We start from the raw sequence: 21,761 nt of genomic DNA on the forward strand, positions 1-21,761 counted from the left end.
ATTGCGAATCCGATGAGATATAGCTTTTGTTATCATTATTGTTTATTAGATTATGAAATATTTCAATTTTTTTTGTTGGAATATTATTAAAAAAATTAATTCTGAAATATTTCTAAAATATCTAAATCTACACTACTTTACATTCATAAATTAGCTGGAATGAGATATATGATTCCTAGTGCAATGATTTTTTTAAGTGGTTTGTAACAGATTGGTATTAAATATTTGGACAGAATTTTAATGATTTCTACAGTATAACCATTTTTTTGGTATTTTTGTATTTTTTTTTTGTATAACAATTTAGGATATCCAAAGGCAATATGTTTATTTTTTTAAGTGGTTTATAACAGTCTGGTATTAGCTATTTGGACAGTGTCTTTTAAAGATTTCTACTGTATAACTATTTTTTTTGGTATTTGTATGTTTTTTTTTCTAGACTGTGGTTATGTGTGTGAATTTGGAACATGCAAAGGCAACATGTTTTTTTTTTAAATGTGATTTACTGTATCAGTCTGTAGAATTCCTATTACTACAATGACGAAAACAACTACTTTACATTCAACAGTGCCATTTAATAACAACTATTTTGTATCTTTTTATTTTTATTTTTTTATTATATGATTCCATTTAATAATAATAATAATATTATTATTATTATTTTATGTGGTTCACTGTATCAATTTGTAAGATTCTTACTAGTACAATCACAACAAAAATTACTTTGCATTCAACCATTCCATTTAAACTTTGTATGACCACTACTTTGTATTATTATTATTTTTATATGCTGCAATGTACAATCTGCAAGATTCTTACTAGTATAATGACAAAAAAATAAATACTTTGCATTTAACCATTCCATTTAAATTTTGTATGACAACCCCACTTGGGAGGAAGACCACATACCATCCCGATCACACTACCCACACTGCCTTCACATGTACAATGATTTCAATATTGGAGTATAATAATTTCAATATGTAGATATAGTTAATAAGAAATATTAAACATCATATAATAATTGATTCACTACTTCTTTCACAAGTACAGTGATTTCAATATTGGAGTATAATAATTTCAATATATAGATATAGTTAATAAGAAATATTAGACATCATATAATAATTCACTCACTACTTCTCCACCAGTATCATATTATTCTTATTCAACTAACAAAATTAAAAATAAATAAATAAATAACTAATAATTAATTTACAATATAATAATTAATATTTACAATTGCTCAATATTATTAATCGAAAATAAATCTTGCAACAACTTATTTTCACAAATATTGTGCAAAACTGGTTAGAAAATAAATATATTTAGTTTTATAATTTTTTTTAAAATAAACATGTTTAAAATTATATATATATATATATATATATATATAATATATTTCAACTAAAAAATTATGCCCAGATCTATGCTTACAAATATAATTTTGCTTGAAATTAAATCACAAGACATTATGTATTTGCTTGGAATTAGATCACATGACATGTAAAGACCAAACCTCCCCATGGTTAAATCACATTTATATATACATAAACACAGACACAGGGCGAGGCCGTCCCACTAGTTTCCTACACTTGCTAGTCTTCTTTTCTCTACAGCTGGAAAATAGTAAAATTAAAAGAGAAAAGGATTGAAAGAGATATTTTTCTCTTCATTACAACTCAAGCTCTTCCACTCGTTTACGCTCCACACGGTAGGTTTACCTAAAAGGCGACCCTGTCATTATGAGCTGCTCGGTGGCCATGTTCACAAACACAAACACAAACAGAAAAAGAAAAACTAAACCTTAAAGCCAAGGCATTGTCTTCCTCTCAATTACTAACACAATTTTAACCTGCCTAATCTTCACTTTCGTCTTTTTCTTCATCACAACTCCAGCTCTTCCACATGTTTACGCTCGAATCGATAGGTTTGTGGCCATTAAAAAACAGAAAAGATAAAACGCAAAGAGATGTAGCCCTGTCATGTCACTATGAGCAGCTTGGTGGCCATTAAAAAACAGAAACAATAAAACGCAAAGAGATGTAGCCCTGTCATCAAGTCATTGTCTTCATCTCAGTTGCGATGTTCATCGGTCACAATGATCACAATTTTCTCACGCCTAATCTTCGCGGTCGTCTTTTTTTTCATTACACTTACTATTTGTTGGAGGAATGATTGCATTTTTATGGAATCAGTAATTTTTATTTTAGAGATTTTAGTCAGTGGTTTGGAAAGTTTTAGTGTAAACACAAACCTTACATTTGGGTTTTAGTGTAACTACAAATCTTTTTAAGTATCAAAGCCTGAAAGCCTGGACCTAGGTTAGATTCCCTGAGCTACTTTTGATAAATGTATGGCTTTTCGTAGAGGCTACTTTGATAAATGTATGGCTTTTCGTAGAGGCTGATAGAATTTAGAATTTTTTGAAATAGATAGTTAAGATTTCATATTGAGTTAATTTGGAAGAGGCCTATACAATTTAGACTTTTTTAAATAGATAGTTAAGATTTCATATTGAGTTCATTTGGAAGAGGCCTATACAATTTAGATTTTTTTTTTAAATAGATGGTTACGATTTCATATTGAGTTCATATTTTTCATTTTCGCAAGTAAGGACAGAATCTTTAAAAATAAAACATTGAGGCAAAAACAACTGTCCTCCTGGTATGTTTAATGTTGATGGTATTAAGTGATTTTGTTGCATGTGTACGTTTGAAAATGAGCACTTATCATTCGGAATTAGCACAGCCTAAAAACATTAACCTGTGAAATATATATATGTGTGTGGGGGGTTGAAGTGAATAAAAATAGGAATTAGCACACCCTAAGAACATTAACCTGTTTTTAACCTGTGAAATATATATATCTATATATATATGACAAATAGGATTTATTCGTATTTGTTTCAAAATTTTGTTTTGTGTCCTTTATAATAGCTTGTTTCTTATAATATTTTGTTTGTTGAATTTTAGACTTAAATACAACGTTCGATGGCATGAATAAATTGTATTTTATGTTCAAATAATAATATACATTATTCGATTTTGTTTCATATGATTTAAATGCTTGAACATTAATTATATTCTTCCCTGCCAAAATTCCAAGACTGAAATTTAAATCCACCACCTAAGGAATATGAAATGAATGTCCAAATTGCAAAATAGGAGAGGCCTTTCTTGTACATGGGTTGTTTAATGTACAAACCATTACACTCCAAAGATTTAAGGTTCTTGAGTGGATAAGGATTAGATTTTTAATTTAGATTTCAAAGATCAGATTGCACTTGTATCTTATTACAAAGGGAGGATATGGCTGGATATAGCTCTATATAAAGAGGATATATTTTTGAATATATCTTAAAAATTTATAAGAATATTTATTATTTTTAATTGAATATGTTTTATTAGAATTATCAAACTATTTTTATGTGATATTTTTACATTTTACTTAACAAAATATGGTTTTGGATTTAGTATTCAACCTATTTAGATTTAAAATTTATATATCGTTATGATTAAAAAATAATGAATTTATACACTTAAAAAAATAGATCACTAATATTAACATTATATTACTCAGTTATAATACAATTATTAATAAATACTATAATATAATTATAAAACATATAATATAGAATTTATAATTATATTTATAATATTTAATATAATATAATTTTATTATTATTTAACATTATAATTTAAATATGATTGTTTTATTTTAATATAATTAGATAATTTTAATGTAATTTTAATTTTAATATATATTAATCTAAATGTAACTATTTAATATAAGTATTTAAAATTTTAATATAAATTTTGACACTTTAATATAAACTTTCTTATAATTATTTAAATTTTAATAACTTTATCAAAATATATACTTATTTCGATATCTATATATTAATATGGCAATCTATACATTAATACATATTAATTATGGTTGACTATTGTTGTTATGATTGACATGGTAAATGATAGTTAATTTGTAGAGTTTAGGTTTGTGTGATCCATATCAAGTTTGTGAGAGATTTTTCGGCCAAAATCACATGAAATACCATTTGTCGTCGCGTTTTGAACCAACCAGTGTGGTTCATCGTCAGGACAATTGAAGAAACAGATCCAGCTTAGCGTGTTAAATAGTTGAGCAAAGCCTCCAACGGCTAACTTGACCAACTACTAGTTTGACTCTAGGACCGGGTCAAAATTATTTTATTAATTTAATTAGTAGTATTCACGACCAATCCCTTAAAAATATATATAAAAATATATAAAATATTTTTAATGGGTATTTAATTCAAAAAGTATTATTAAAAATTATAAGTTAATTAGTATTTAAATGGAAAATTAGTTACATAAAGGACCTTATAATATAAGAATAAATTAAATGCCTAAATATAAATATATAAAGTAATATAAAAATATATAAAATAATTTTATTTAAAAGTATTATAAGTTAATTAGTATTTAAAAGGAAATTAGTTACATAAAAGACCTTATAATATCTGAATAAATTATACGCATAAATATAAAAATATAAAGTAATATCAATAGGTTGTTAGGTTAGTTAGAAAAATAGTTAATTATTTAAAAATTATAAGTTAATTAGAATTTAAATGGAAAATTAGTTACATAAAGGACCTTATAATATAAGAATAAATTATATGCATAAATATAAATATATAAAGTAATATATAAAATATATATAAAATAATTATAATGGGTGTTTTTTTAGAAGTATTATTAAAATTATAAGCTAATTAGTATTCAAATGGAAAATTAGTTATAAAGGACTTTATAATCTTTGAAGTAATATAAATAGTTAGATTAGAATTAATAAATATAATAAAATGAGAAAATTAACTCTCTAAAGAAAAAGAAAAAAAAAAACGAGAAAAATAATATTGAGTTAACTTAAAAGTCTTATAATAATAATAATAATAATAATAATAGCAAAAATAATAAATAATAATAATAATAATAATATATAACTAGAAAAAAAAAAAAAAAAAAACTTAAGAGGAGGGCGGAAAAAAAACGACTAGGAAGAGAGTGCTGGAACCAACACCTACTGATTTTCCAGCCATCCTCTCTATTGAGATTGCTTGGCCTCTTTTCAATCTCAAGCGCTTCCCTAAATTTTCGATGATGGAAGTGCGAAATCTTAGCAATAACACTAGCCTTCTCAATACAAACATGATGATTGGTTTTTTCAGCATGTTCAGCTAAAGCGGAAGACTTAGCTCTCCTGTGCTTAAGGTCTGCTGCGTGCTCACTAATCCTTTGATTAATGGAGTGACCAGTCTCCCCAATATAGGGGGTCCCATAGGAACAGGGGATCATATAAACACCTTTCATATTTTAGGGTCAATAGGATCCTTCACCGATCTGAGGGACATACGAATGGTGTTCAGGGGCCTAAAAGTCACAGGGATACTATGCTTCTTGAGAATCCTTCCAATCTTATCAGTGGTCCCCTGAACATCGGAAGATGGACACCTGGAATTCGTTCCTTCAGTTCCCTTTTAGTCGTTTTTTCCGCCCTCCTCTTAAGGGTTTTTGTTTTTGTTTCTTTGTTTTTTTTTGTTTTTTTTCTCTCTAGTTATTTATTATTATTATTTTTTTTTTTCTAGTTATTTTTATTATTATTATTTTTTAAGACTTTTAAGTTAACTCAATATTATTTTTCTGTTTTTTTTTATTTTATTTTTATTTTTATTTTATTTTATTATTTTTTTAGAGAGTTAATTTTCTCATTCCATTATATTTATTAATTCTAGCAGCCTATTTATATTACTTCAGATATTATAAGGTCCTTTGTAACTAATTTTCCATTTGAATACTAATTAGCTTATAATTTTAATAATACTTCTAAATAAAACCCATTATAATTGTTATATATATATATATATATATATATATATATATATATTTTTATATTACTTTTATATTTATATTTATGCATATAATTTATTCTTATATTATAAGGTCCTTTATGTAACTAATTTTCCATTTAAATTCTAATTAACTTATAATTTTTAACTAATTAACTATTTTTCTAACTAACCTAACAACCTATTGATATTACTTTTATTTTTATATTTATGCGTATAATTTATTCAGATATTATAAGGTCCTTTATGTAACTAATTTTCCATTTAAATACTAATTAACTTATAATACTTTTAAATAAAATTATTTTATATATTTTATATTATTTTCAAATCCAAGAAGGGCACTTACACTAATTTTATGTATGACAATAATAACTTGGAGGAAGTGTATTCTTACAAGTACCTAGGAATTGATATTCATCACAAGCTCAACTGGAACCATAGCATTGAGAAAATGATTAATGGGGGGTGGAAAGCTTATTTTGGTCTTGAAAATAATTGTAAAAAAGCAAACTTTGTAATGTGGGATAAAAAGAAGTTCCTCTTTGAAACTTTAATGAGTCCTGTTATCTTATATGGATGAGGTTGGGGTTGCAGCATCTCCAGAGAATCATGGAGAAATATTGAGCAAATCCAGAAGCGTTTTATAACTTATAACCTAAAAATTAAAAGTAATAACCCTATCCTATTCTCCTTATAGAAGCAGGTATTTCCTATTGAGAGCCTAGCTATGATTAGGTTTCTGTTGTACAAGCACAAACTCAATAACATAGATGATCATAGACTTCCTAAGCTAGCTTTAAATTCTAGCCAAAAACCACTAAGGCTCAATCAGCGGTGGCATAAAGACATAAGGGCCTGGTTAAACTATTGGAGATCAACGAGAATGATGCATTGCAAAACATAGATACATTAATTATATTAAACCTAGGATTAATACTAGAAACACTATGAATAATATTATACCCTAGGAATATGAACCCTTAGATTAATAAACTCAATGCATTGATATTATAAGCCAAAGGGACTAATAAACCAAGGGATTATAAACCCAAGGGAAAAATATTAAACCTAAGATATTAATATTATAAACCCTAGGTATATAAGCCATAAGATAAATATTGTAAATCCTAAAATAAACATGGTTGACCATGGTTGATTTTCATATTGACATAATCTTTTTCATAATGCATCATTGTACCATGGTTGACCATGATTTATTTTCATATTGAGAAAATCTTTGTCACAATGCGATGTTGGACAATGGTTGACCATAGTTGATTTTTATTTCGCCGAGAGGTGCACTACAACCAAGTATGGGGGTAGATCTCACTTAAAAACGTAAAAATGTAAACGTAAACTTAAACGTAAATGTAAACATAAACATAATGTTTAAAATTTAACATTTACATTTTTAATCTAATATTGGACTATTTAAAAATCAATCTAATTATTATTATTTATAAACACAATATGAATTTAAAATATAAAGAGGTTTATGAACACTCAAAAGAGAGGACGTTATATATATATATATATATATATATATGTATTTACTCCATAAACCTCTTTATACTTACTAACACTAAAAAAAGAGGCTTTATTTAGGTGACGCCTATGGGCCAAATACCATGGGCCAAATTATTATTAATACCATGCAAAAAAACATTATTCACCCTAATTTTATTATATATTATTATTAAATCTCATATTCATATTCATTTATTATAATATTAATATTATTAAATTTAATAACTTTGGATTAATACAATTTTAAATTTGTTATATTATAATATATATTAATATATCATGATATATATTAACTCTAGATATATATGGGAGGGCACAACAAAGACATAGAGTGATCGAGATGGAAAGATAGGGGGGTGACAAGGGAGAGATGGAGATAAACTAAAGAAAGGGGAGAGGAGGAATGAAGAGAGAGAGAGGAAAGGAGTGAGAGAGGTAGGGAAGGGTAAGAGAGGGAGAGGGAGACACAAAGATGGAGGGGGGAGGGGGAAAGGAGAGAGGGAGGGAGATATGAGAGGATTGGAGGGTAGAGAGAGAGAGATATGGAGGAAGAGAGAGGAAGGTAGGAGAGAAGGAGAGAGAGGAAGCATGAGAGAGAGGATGCGAGAGAGGAGAAGGGAGGAGATGATAGAGATATTGAGTTGGAGGGTAAGAGAGGGAGGGAAGAAGAAATACATAGAGAGTGAGAAGTAGAGAGAAAGAGAGGGAGTGACAAGGGGGGGATGGAGAGAGAGTGTATGTTTAGGGGTGAGATAAAGATACAAATAAGGAGAGATAGAGAAAAGGGGGAAGATAAGGAGAGAGGGAGGGATATAGTAACATAGTTTGAGAGAGAGAGAGAGACAATAATTGAGGGATAGGAGGAGAGTGATGGAGGGGGAGAGAGAGAATTGGAGGGAAAAGAGAGAGAGAGAGAGAGAGAGAGAGAGAGAGAGAGAGAGAGGTAGGAGACAAAGTGAGAGAGAGGAAGTATGTGAGAGAGGACTGGAGAGAGAGGAGGAGAGAGGGAGGGATAGGGAGATGGAGTTAGAGGGGGTAGAGAGGGAGGGAAGAAGAAATACATAGAGAGTGAGAAGTGGAGAGAGAGAAGGAGTGGTAAGGGAGAGATGGAGAGAGACTGTGTATATTTGGGGGTGACATAAAGAGACAAGGAAGGAGAGATAGAGAAAATCGGGAGAGAAGGAGAGAGGAGAGAAGGAGGGATATGATAACAGAGTTGGAGAGAGAGAGAGAGAGAGGTGGGAGAGAAAGGGAGAGAGAGGAGGAAGGAAGAGAGAGTGGATGTGAAAGAGTGGAGAGGGATGGAAGGAGAGATGGAGTTGGAGGGGGAGAGAAAGTGAGGTAAGAAGAAAGAAATAGAAAGAGAAAGGTGGAGAGAGAGAGAGAGAGAGAGTGATAAGGAATATGGAGAGAGAGGGAGAGAGGACAATAGGAGGGAAGAGAGATAGAAGTGAGGGAGAGGGGGGAAGAGAGAGAGAGAGAGAGAGAGAGAGAGAGAGAGAGAGAGAGAGGAGGGATAGATAGATAAAGTGGAGAAAGAGAGTGTTTTTTTTGGGGGTGATATAGAGAGACAAAGGGAGATAGAGATATAGATGGAAAGTGAAGAGAGGGAAGAAGAAATGGTGGAGAGGGGAGGGATGGACTGAGAGATTGATAGATACGGAGTGAGGTGTTGTGTGTGTGTTTGGGGGATGAGATAGAGAGATAAAGAAGGAGATATGGAGGGAGATATAGATCTAGATGGAGGGGGGAGAGAGAGGAAGAATATTTCTTGCACTAGATGCATTGATTTCAGTGTAAATGGTGATTTCTAATCCTATTTGATTGCTTTCACTAGATGCATTGATTTTAGTGTATATGTTGATTCTTAATGATATTTGATTGCTTGCATAGATGCGTTGATTTCAATGTAGATGTTGATTTCTAAATTATTTGATTGCTTGCACTAAATGCATTGATTTTAGTGTAGATGGTGATTTCTAATCCTTTTGATTTCTTTTAGTAGATGCATTGATTTCAGTGTACATGCTGGTTTATAATCCTATTTGCTTTCTTGCACTAGATGCATTGATTTGATGTAAATGTTGACTTTTATCCTATTGATTGCTTGCATTAGATGCATTGATTTTAGTGTAAATGTTTATTTCTAATATTATTTGATTGCTTGCATTAGATGCATTGATTTTAGTGTAAATGTTGTTTTCTAATCTTATTTGTTTGCTTGCATTAGATGCATTGATTTCAGTGTAGATGTTGATTTTTGATTTGATGTAATTGGATGTATGATGGTACATTAATTTTAAAGTGACTGCATTAACTTTGCGCATTGATTTCGTTGTAAGCACAAAAAATTATTGACAATGTAAATGATTTTGTGTTATAGTAATTCAACTATTAATGTTGGAGTGAAAGAGAGACAAAGTGTGATGTTTACTACAATATCTCGAGCTAAATTTTTAATACCATTTAACCCATTCCTTTTCATATAATGATATGAAAAGATGACAAAAGTAACAAGGGTGACAATAAGAATAGTAGAAGAAAATTGTTTGAGATTAGTCACAATGAAGACTATTTTTAATTGACTATATTTTATTATTACTTTTCTATCATTAAAAACTATTACATTGTCACTTTACCTTCAAAATTTGTATTTCATCACTTTTCATCATTAAAGCTATTAACAATATTTAACTATTTGTATTTCAATAAGCACAAAAAAAATTACTTTGCATTTAACCATTCCATTTAAACTTTGTATGACAACTACTTTTGCATAATTTATATGACAACTACCATTTAATAATAGCTATTTTTTATTACTATTTTATTTAATAATAACTACTTTCTATTATTATTATTATTATTATTATTTTAATTATTTTATAAGATACATTGTACCATTTACAAGATTCCCATTAATATAATGACCAAAAAAAATTACTTTTACATTCAACTATTCCATTTTCCTGGACTGCTGGGTTTATGGACTAGGCGGCTATTTGGTTTGGGACGGTCATACAAACAAATTGAACCTAGACCTATTCTTCGAACCTCTACATTAAATTGACGCAACCTCTCTCTCGACCTCTATAAAGAACCTACAGAAGGCCCTCTTACCTCTTACCCTTACCTCTTTCTATCATAGCCTTACTCCCATAGCTCACAGAAACAGATAGCATACCAGGCATATATTGCTTATACATATTTCTGACAGTCTACGGATCTGAATAGGAGCTATCTAGCTCTGACTGTCAAGGCGGCTAGGCCTCCCGTCTCTAGACAATGACCGCACCTTGAAGCAATTACAACTGGCTATGCCCGGTAGCTATTACTGGCTATGTCGGGTGGTCTCCGTGTAAATCACCTATGTTGTCCCTCCCTCTCTGCCTGTTGCGTATGGCTGCTGCAATGTGGGCTGTGGGGCTGGTGCTACGTGGTGGGAGATCTTCTATGTCTGGCTGGTAGGGGAGCTATGTATCTCTGCTATGTGGGGCTATTTCTGAATGTAATATTAACTTAAAGCAGTTAATAATCATATATAACGCATGTTCATTCCCTCCATCTAGCCCACTCAGGTAACCACATTACCAAGGCTCCATATGGTTATAGTATATATTTCGAGTACCTCCCCGCCTCGATCTCGACCCTCGAACCTCCAACTCACCCTACGGAGCTGAAGTGACTCGGTTTGATTCAGAATGCGTTACTTACGATGGCACCTGTTTTGTTTGGAATCATCCCCAGAAACATAGTTCATTCACGCTAGGAAGGAAGTGCCTGTAAGAGAGAGGTGGCACCGACCAGATAGTAACTCATTGATTCGATTGATCGCGTATTCAGGGGGACGGTACAACGGGCGGACGATTCACTGTCCACCGCGTCGGAATAAGTAAGAATAAGAACGTAGATGGTCAAATTCGCTATGTTCGTGGGGATACGTGTGGCTATTGGGAATCGCAAAATGTGTATCGTAGCAGCATAAAGTGCACCGGTGTCTTTCTCGTCGCTATGTAAATCCGTGTGATCGCGGGTATCGAGCGGTATCGTTCCTAATGCGGGGCGTATGATGTTGTATCGAGCGGTAGCGATCATTGCTTCGCGGTAGCAATCATCATCCCTCATCGAATAACATCATTTGTGTAACCAAGCTCTAAGCTGCTGAGATAATGTTTAGCATCGGGGCCCCCCGTACCAGTGTAGTCTGTTTCGGGCTGACAGAAAGGGGCAAGAGGAAATGCGTATGGCATGTTGTACTTGGGTAGTCGGATAGAACGAGCTGGGCAGGTAAACATAAAGTTTCATGTGTATATCTGCCCTTGCCAATGCTATTTCCATCGTTAATTGCTCATTTCCATCGCTATTTATTGCCAACGCCAATCGGCATAAACATCTAACTCGACATGCATTGTACCTACCTGATGCATGCAAGTAACTTCATCGAACCTGAATTGTGTAACCATTGTTGGTAACCACTTCCATCGGTAAGCAAACCAAATTGGGAACACCTACCTTGCTTTCCAAACTCACCCACCTGAATACCTAGACCTGGTAGCCCTACTTGCTTAATGAATCACTTAGTCAAATGAGTGGGTACTGCTGCTATAGACTTCTCTTGTAGTAACGGGATCAACCTTGCCCTTCTCTTTCTTACTGTCTTCACCCCAGGATATGGATGGACGGAGGAAGGTGCCTTTATCCCTTATAAACCAATTCATTTAGCCAGGAATCGTGAGTAGACACGACACTCTCGCTATTCACCATATAAATCCCTTGCCTTATGAATTCTTCTGGGTACCACATATCACGTTCTGGGTACTGCTATGGATTTGCTCCTACTTATACTGCTTGCTACGGATAGTTACCCACCTTCAGACCTATAACTCCCTATACACTTGATTAATTAATCCACTGGGTACTGCTATAGAACTTCTATTTACAGCTGGAATTAACCAACCTACACGGAGTGCCTTGCTTACCCAACCTTTGTTATGCCCACACGTGCCTTGCTTCAAGCCAGGAGTCGGGGGTAAAGCACGAGTTCTATTATGACTTTACACTAATACCTTAATTGAGAAATTCTGATTGGTACCGATACTTGACGAATCAGGTCCATTAATAGTAGATATTGTGCCCTGATTTCACTCTGTTTAGAACTGTATCATTGGCACCCCGGGCCTTCCTGTATGTACAGTATTTTGAAGTTCACTGTCTTTGGAGTGACCGCTGTTGTGCCCATAGGAGAGCACAATGTTGTCTAACTCCTCCAGTAGTTTCATTCTCCGTATGGTTGGGACATTGAAAGCCTACCTACATTCGAGCATACCGGACGATCAGACTATTCCCCGAAATACCCAACCTCGTCGGTGAGAGCGTTCGATTCTTCCCAGTCAAACATGAACCTAAGAGTGGAAGTATGTTTCGAACCATTCCACATTTTCACGTTGTGTCGGAACAATCTCCAGACTAAAAGTAGAAATTGCATCCAAGTCGAGAGCTGAGTAGGTAATAGAAGCACCTTTAATAACCAACGTTTCCATATAAGCTTTCATATCATTCCTAAGAGAATAGAGTGACTAGAGCAGGGGGAGAGAGCTCTGGTTGGCAAGACAGCTTGTGAAAAAACTCTTTATGCCATTGATCTATGGTAAGAGTGTGATAACCATGGCTAGGGATATTCGTGAGTTTTTTGGGTCTGGGGCATTGCTCAGTATGAAGGAATCCTACCACATTGCTCACCTTTGCCGTGAATTTTGGGTAGAGCAATATCCTGATATAGCCCATGTAACATCCAGTTAATTGAGTGAACCAGTCAAGTAGAGAAGCAATACCAGGAACGCAGGCATAGGTAGCTAGAGCAACACCAGTCGTGTTCGTTGACCCAGTAGATCTTGCAAATGGTGTAGTTCTTTCTGTTGATCCAGTAGATCCACCAGCATGGGCAGAGGCACCAGCGGAACCAAGAGCAAAGGAACAACCAGCAAAAAGAAAGGCAGATCGAGATTGGAACCTAGCAGCGTAGATAAAGGCAAAGACAAATATAAAGGTTGCTAGAGAGGCAAGAAAGTAAGCAAGGGTAGTAGGAGCAGGACCAGATTTATATGCAGACTCACCACTAGCAAAGCCGATTTAAGGAGCACCTGTCCCAGGCAAAGTATCAGGCGCGGATCCATAGTAATGCACGCATACAGAGACAAGTAGAAATCACATTTGGATAATCATTTATAGGGATAGTTCGACTGAATTGCTACGGTGAATAGACAGCGTTCGGAAAGCTTAGTTGGTATGGGATCTTAACGTAACAGAGATAGGGCATAATTATGTATATAACAACATGACTAAGCTATTTATCAGTGACTTGATGATGGCATCGGACGAGTGCATACATAGAGAGCATTCGGCTGAGCTAGGTTGCTTATAACGAGCGAAGAGAAAGCGTTCGGCAGGTTGATCAATCACTTTTGTATGACATGTAGTAATTGGATCATGCATGCGTAAAGAGCACACTACACATTAGGTCATGCATACGGTTAGATCATTGGTTGGATGGCTCTTGGATGGGTGATTTCTAGAGGGACAATTGGAGGTCGGACTTGGTCAGCTGGTAATGCATAATGGGTGATACAAATCTAGAGCAATTGGACTGAGCAAAGAAGTTGTTGGCCTATTTTGTTGGAGTTAATGCTTACATTCCATATTTAAGAAGTTGGTTTGTGATGGTTGAGAAATTCTCTCAACCTCTCTATCTAATTTGGGAATAAGTTAGATCTCAGAAACTCTATTTAATAGAGTAATCTGAATGTAAATGTGTGTGTGAGTGTCTTTGCACATACACCATTTGTGCACAATATATGATTGAGTTTTTGTGATTGTGTGATTTTAGCTGTTTCTATCATGGTATCGGAGCTGTAGGTCAGAGGCCTGTGTGTTGTGTGGTTGCCAATTGGTGAGCCGACCTGTCCGTGGAGCAGACTCTGTATGGGCAGCGTCTCTGTTTGAGCGTTGCCTCACTGTTTCCTGTATTCAACCTTTGGTTAGCCAATGTGGAGATCTGTTTGAGATCTGTTGGCGTTGTGGAAGAGCCAACGCCTGTTGGAGATTTGGACCAGGTGAATGAGCCGAGTCATGGTGAATGCGCGTACATACCTTTGCTGGAGCCGAGCATTATTGTTGTCGTTCTTTTAGGAGAAGTCCACTTGTAAAAGTCGATCTTTGTTGCTTACTATCGCTCTCTAATCCCTGCAGGGGATGTCAAGATCCAAAGCTGCTTAAGATTTAAAGAATTGAACAGCTTAACGACTTAAATCTGAAACAATTCTTTGAATTTTTATTTTATTGAAGAATTATTGTTTGGCTTCAACTCTTTACGAAGAACGATTCTTTAGTTAAGCATATGCAACTGTTAAAGATCAGGGATTTGTTTGGCGTAACGGTGAAAATTTGTGTAAAGGCTTAAAGATCTAAGTTGTTGTATGTTTAGTCGTGGAGAAATTGGTTTATTCGGCTGCAATAACCACGGGAAGAGGCAGAGAAGATTGCGGCACAGTGGTCCGCGTCTTGGAGATCCATCTGCGCACGGTGGTGGAGTGGCCACCGTGGCTAGCGGCATGCTATTTTCTGCATGCTTTAGAGGATCCAAACCGTGTTCTGCTTTTAGATCTGGAGGGCGCCCGGACTGTTGAGGAGGAAGCCGAGATCTCTTGCTTGAAGGCTGACATTTTCTGCTGTCGAGTGTTGAATCCAGGATTGGGGATGCAAAAGCTGCCACGACTCTGCCGTGGAATCAATGAAACTGTCATTCAGAGCGAGGAGCAATTTGGATATTGAATTAAAAGTGCGACCAGGGAAGGGGGCTTTAATCCGTTAGAGAAGGGACAATTCCCACCTGTGAATGCGATAAGCACTGAAGTTCAAAATGCTTTGTTTAGAACTTTCAGCTGCATTCAGATCAGGGCGTTAAAGCTATCATGTTGAAAGGAGCAAATGGAAAATTCTGTGGTGGAGGAGACATTATGGGATTTCAAAATATTCAAGAAAAAGGGTCTGATGGTGAAGAATTAGTTGTATCTGGATTTACCCTTATGAACGATGTGATTGAAGGAGGTTCAAACCGTGTTGTTGCGGCAATTGAAGGTTTTGCACTTGGCGGTGGCATCTTGAGTCTGTGGCGATGGCCTGCATATCAAAGGCAGTAGGGCCTACATTGATATCTTCAGAAACATTTTGTTGGGATGCAATTATCTTTTTTTTTAGAATCAACCTGCAGTAGTATGCTTGGATGAGTATTTGCATGGATCAAGTAGTGCAGTAAGGCTCAATATGGATGGTTGTCCAGATAGTATGGCAGTTGCGGATCTAGGGAAGGATCCCTCATTAGTGGTAGACGTGGAAGTGGTTTCCTAATGAGGTTATGCGACAGATTGGGATGCTGTCCAGTAATTGACTTCGGGAGGTCCTTGATTCGGGAGTTGAGGAAGGGAACTCGGGAATCCAACTTGCCAACTACACCTTTCCGAGGGTTATGAGGCAACTTGATGGAGCATCTACTGATAAACTTGATTATTTTGTTATTTTCATGTAATGTAATCATTAAGGGGGGATGTTGGAGTTAATGCTTACATTCCATATTTAAGAAGTTGGTTTGTGATGGTTGAGAAATTCTCTCAACCTCTCTATCTAATTTGGGAATAAGTTAGATCTCAGAAACTCTATTTAATAGAGTAATCTGAATGTAAATGTGTGTGTGAGTGTCTTTGCACATACACCATTTGTGCATAATATATGATTGAGTTTTTGTGATTGTGTGATTTTAGCTGTTTCTATCATATTTCCCTATGGATGTTGCTACCTTAGCTACTGAGTCAACTTATTATAGTAAAATCGATACTACTGCTGTTGGCTAAAGATCTGGGCGAAGTAAACCTGGGACAGTAAAAGGGGAATTGCTATGGAACGGACAGAACAATCAGAATAAGCTTGAACATTAGTAGTGGAACCGGGTTGGACTAGTCATTTTACTTGAAGCGATTAAACATGCAGACCCCAAGTTGGAAGCGATGTGTTTCTCCTGTCTATCCTACCAGAGACACTCTCTTACAAGTTATCGGAATGAGTTGGTTAGTGAGGATCTTGGTTAGTTATGATTATCGGATTTCTTGCTGAACTATCTACCTGAACTAGCTGAACTAGGTGCTGACCGAAGGGAAATCCTCCTTATCTTCTATTTCCGACCTCGTGACCCCGTATTATAACCCCGCATCCTTATCCTATTTATTATGGATGGTCTTCCAAGCTTGAGGAAATGCTACAACACCTGTATCCGGATTAGATGCCATGCGATTACGCAACTGGGAATCAGTTCATTAAACCTTACCTTGGGAATACACCTTACATACTTTCTCTTTAGGGAGCTGCCCTAGACCATCTGTGGAATGGGAATCTGCCAGACCAGGAGCTAGCTGTTAGTGCCCGATACGATTTGATCTTGCAGAGGGGAATGGGAATACGTTCATCAACCCTTGCTCTCCTTTTTTCGAGAAAGCAAGAAATTCCTCGACCTCGTAACCTCAGTCGAGTCCCTCAGGGCCTCACCATATGAATAGTGAGTCCCTACCAGGCCTCGACCTCCTCTCCTTCGTAAACTCAGTCGAGTCCCTCGACCTCGTAACCTCGGCCGAGTCGATGGCAGCCTTATAGTTCTTCAAGTTGATGGCGGCTTTTGGGGCCCCTCCTTTTTCTTCTCTGGCTCGAAGAGACAGAGCAAAGGATCCATTCTTCCTCTCCCTTATGGTCGAGCAGCTCCCCTTTCAATCTATCCAGGTTGGTGTCAAGCTTGCTCTCCCTTCAACTAAAGGCCCCCTTCAAATCAACTATTAGCCCCCTTCAACTTAAGGGGGGCATGCCCATATATGCTTTTCATCTCCCTCATTCATTAGAGTGGGATGGCATAATGACATATATAAAGAATGACCAACGGGAAAGGAAGGCATGGCTCAGCTTGGCAGGTGAGATTGCTTGGCAGGTGAGAGGGCTTGTAGGTAGGAGCGTAATGACACATATCGATGCATTCATTCATTATATACATAATTACGTCATTCGAGATATGTCATTTTTCGCATCCCCAAATGGCCAAATTCTTAGGGTTATATTTAGTCATAGCAGGGGTAAAGGGTTGGGCGTGTCAAGTAGCCGTAAAGCGCACGCAAATGCCCTCTCCTCTCCCTTTTGGTCGAGCACCTCTCCTCTCCTTATTAGTCGAGCCCCCTAAAGGGTCCTTATTAGTCGAGCATGCTTACGCACCCTAAAGGTCCTCACCCATCGGAATGAGTGAGCAACTCCGTCCCTCTCCTCTCCCTTTTGGTCGAGCACCTAAAGGTCCTTAACAGTCGAGCCTGCTTGCGCATCCTTATCAGTTGAGCCCCTACCGGTCCTCTCCTTAACAGTCGAGCCTGCTTATGCATCCTTGCTTCGGGCTTATAAGACTCGATAGCAAGCTCATAAGCCAGCCTAATGATATACGTATTTTTAGTCAGGCAAATGACAGCCCGCTTTGAACCTAAATCCGTCATACCCGCTGTGGCCAACATCGCATAGTTAGTCTGGAAAGACGACCAATTCATTTGGCCCACCCCTCTTGAAGAAGGTTAGTCTGTGGGACCCTATCTAAGAAGACTGTCCTGTTGTGCACCCCTCTCATAAGACATTAAGTATCAATCAATCGATCAATTACTATCAAAGCCCAAGCCACCTCCCTTACTGGCACTTCCATCCTAGCGTGAATGAAACCATGTGTCCTGCCTGTCGATGATGCTAAACGGGTGCATTGTAAGTAACGCATATTTGTGTTCCGAACCGTTGAGCCAAGTAGGCTACCATCTGATCCCGGGAGTCGATCCAAGTATCCAAGCCTATAAGCCAAACCAAGCAGTCCAGCCCCGCCCACCAGCCAAACTGAGTAGCCCCGCCCAGCCAATGAATCCATCCTACCAATTCATTATAGAGAAACATCATGAAATGCCTTGCCCGATGCGGACAAGCGACTTCGTACCAATATTCCGTAATAAGAAATCATTTTGAGTACTCGCGATGAGTTACCATTGGTCCGACCGAATCAAAACAATATTCTAAATGAAAATGGCGAATAAGAAGCTTTTCGAATATCTGGTCTACCCGAACTTCTTGCCTGCCCCCGACGATGTTGCTGAAGTAGCCATAAGCGTATGCACTGGAAGCCGCCCCGTAAGGCATAGGTGGGGTAACTGGCATTATATATGAGAATCTCCAAGGCCATATATTATCTGTCGGGTATGAGTGAAGGGGGCCCTCTCTCGAAGGATGTGGGCTATCAATCAAGAACATTCCGAAACATCACCAAGCTCACCTCGCATATTGTCAGTACCAGAGACTAGAACTCTGTGTCAGTCGCGTGATCCTCCCTGACAGGTGCATCGTAAGTAACGCATTATCAATCAAATTGAGTAACTGGGAGTTCCGTTAAGTGATATCGAGGTTCGAGGTATAGTTTGATTAATAGCCTGGATTAATAGCTTTTCTTGTGGGGTTTTAGGTTGGAGGTATGGGTGCTTTGTTCTAGGCGTGTTGTTCTAGGTCTTCTGGTCTAGTTCTCCTGGTGAGGTTTCCTTACTATTCCTCATCATTCTTCATTCCTTTCCTATCTAAGAAGACTAATCAGTTTGGAAAAGAAAATAAGTTGGCTCATAAGTCAAGCGCGTCTCTTCATACCTGTCCTGTAACCGCACCCACCAACTACCGGGGACTCCTCCAACTGTGCATGGATCAAATCAAATCAATCTGTCCAGTGAAAGGCCATCTCTTCATACCCATCCTGTGGCCGCTAGTGTAACGGCATCCACCCACTATGTTCCAGACTCCCCAACAGTATTGATCCATCAATCAATCTGTCCAGTGGGCATCTCTTATACCTGTCCCTCCGGTACCTACCCTTTTTCTTTCTTCCTGGGTGAGGTGTACTGGGCGACTAAGATGAACTGAATGGCGGGGGCCTGTAGGGTATGATCCGACCTTTAGATTGAGAGTTGATCGATATGTGAGCTGTGAATGAAGGGTCTGCACTATTGGCTGGCAGATGGTTTCTTTTTTCATTTTGCATTATATACGTTATTATACACCAATTGGCTCATCGACTTTTCCAATACAGGTGGCATTGTAAGGTAAGCATCACCGATTGGTTCACAAACTGACCAGAAGCCGTCGAATGCATCAACTCTAGAATCGACAGCATCAACTATGGGCTCTCGGCGTCTACGTCGATGATGTGTTCCCATGTAATATCTATCATCTTTTTCCCCTGGTATTGGCTAGTGGTACTTGGACCAACCTCCATGCTGGGGATCAACTCTTGGCTCAGCTAGTGGCATCAAGTGAATCAAAACTATTCATCGAGTGGCTCAACTACCAGCATAGAGTGCATCGCCTCCTTCCTTCCTGGCTGGCTAAAGGGCACGTACTAATTGTCACAGACTATAGCTTCATGAACTGACTCTTCCTTGACCAGAACATCATAAATGAACCAACTAGAGCTTCCCTGACTAGAGCTTCTAGGGTCAATGAGTATCCAGCCCAGCCCAGTATCCCCATCCCACCAAGCTATGACCGGCATCAACACCTGCCTGGGATCATCACCCTTTGGGATCGCCTGCATCAACAGCGTATAGAGTGCCAACATCGAATAGAAGCAGCATTGAGTGGATCACCACCTCTAATCGATTGGCAGTATGTATTATCAGCATTGAGTACCGAGAATGCATGGAACACATCTGGATCGAAAAGGGGAATTGACTAAAAGCATGTATACCCAACCTAGATTTTATGGCTTCGCCTATTTGCACTCCCACCTCGGCAGAGAGGAGAGGGGCGGGACTACGGACGGATTTTTCGATACTGACCCAAGTGATAAGGCAGGAGCAGTATGTTCTGTCAGTCGAACATGATGACGTCGAGCAGGATGCCGTGGAACATGAGGCCGTGGAAAAGAACTAGGCGAGACATTGTTAAGTGATAAATCTCATTTATTACCCTATCCCGAAAAGTTCCGCTAATTGGAATGGAACTGGGAGGACCTAGAAGGGGGGACACAAATAACCTTACCTGGCCTTCTTCGTTGTAGCTCAGTTAAGTCATGTTTCTTTTTCTATTTCTTTTTCAACGAATGGATAGAGACTTACCTCTAGCTTCTTCGCTTACGCTCAGGGGATCGCTGACGCTATGCTAAGTAAGCTCTTTCAAAGAATGACCTTGATGCTTATTGGGTGGGGGGCGGTGGTCGAGCCAACTTAACGTTTCCTCTTGCTTCTTCGCTAAAGCTCAGGGACCGGACTAGCTTCACTTACACTCAGCTCTATAAGTGATTTCTAATCAGGAATGGAAATAGGAATAATAGTCATCCATTTGTTTATATATGTTATACATCAGCCATTACTCCCGGATAAGAAAGCTCTATTGCCAGTGGGAGATCTTGCCAAACCTTCTACTCAGTATCTCTATCAATCATTGGGAAAACATATATCTCCGTGGGCACTAACTAATCTCTATTGGCAAGCATAACATACTCCATGTGAGCTAGGGGGGATAAGAAAAGAACTAGTACTCGAGTATGAGGACATAATCACTATGGAGGAGCTTACCTTTCTTTGCCAGTATCATTCCCAGGAGCTTTATCGGTTGACGGTTTCAAAAGGTTAGATTGATAAGTTCCCATAGTTGGCAAGTGGAGATCAATCATGAGTATCCGCTTTTGACTCCATCATTGGTACGGACGGAACTCCCTCTAATGCTATACTCGTACACCCACCATACTCTCATTTCCCACCATCCGATGGCCAGTAATCGTTTCAAAGTTCCGGTGGAATCAATCTATAACCATTCTAAACCATACTAATCGATAGCGTATGGAAAGGGCTTGGCTCCGTTAGTGTAGTAGGTAGAGCCATTTCTTGCCCTTGAGCCTTAGATAAAGCTTTATCATCCCTATCATTCCTAGTCTTTTCCTTCCCATCACTAGCCCCTTATTCCTACCACTTTTCACCCACCACTATGAGAATAAGAGTAATTGGATCCCCGGCATAAACAAAATTAGGATTTGAACCAGCAATTTAGGAATAATAGGATGGCTAAGCTGGGTAATTGAATCTATAGACTGAAACTGGAATCTCTGGAACAAAGCTTTAGGCAGGTTAAGAAGAATAAAGAAAGTATAGAAGGGTTGGTAACATAGCAGGAGAATACCCAGAAATGTGTAACTAAAGAAGCCAAGTGCCGATCGAAAAGCATCTCGTTATCTTGTGCGTGGGTGATACCATCA

Source organism: Pinus tabuliformis, chromosome Q, assembly GCF_031772625.1.
Source record: "Pinus tabuliformis cultivar Carrire ecotype Pingquan chromosome Q, CPIR1, whole genome shotgun sequence".
NCBI lineage: Eukaryota > Viridiplantae > Streptophyta > Pinopsida > Pinales > Pinaceae > Pinus > Pinus tabuliformis.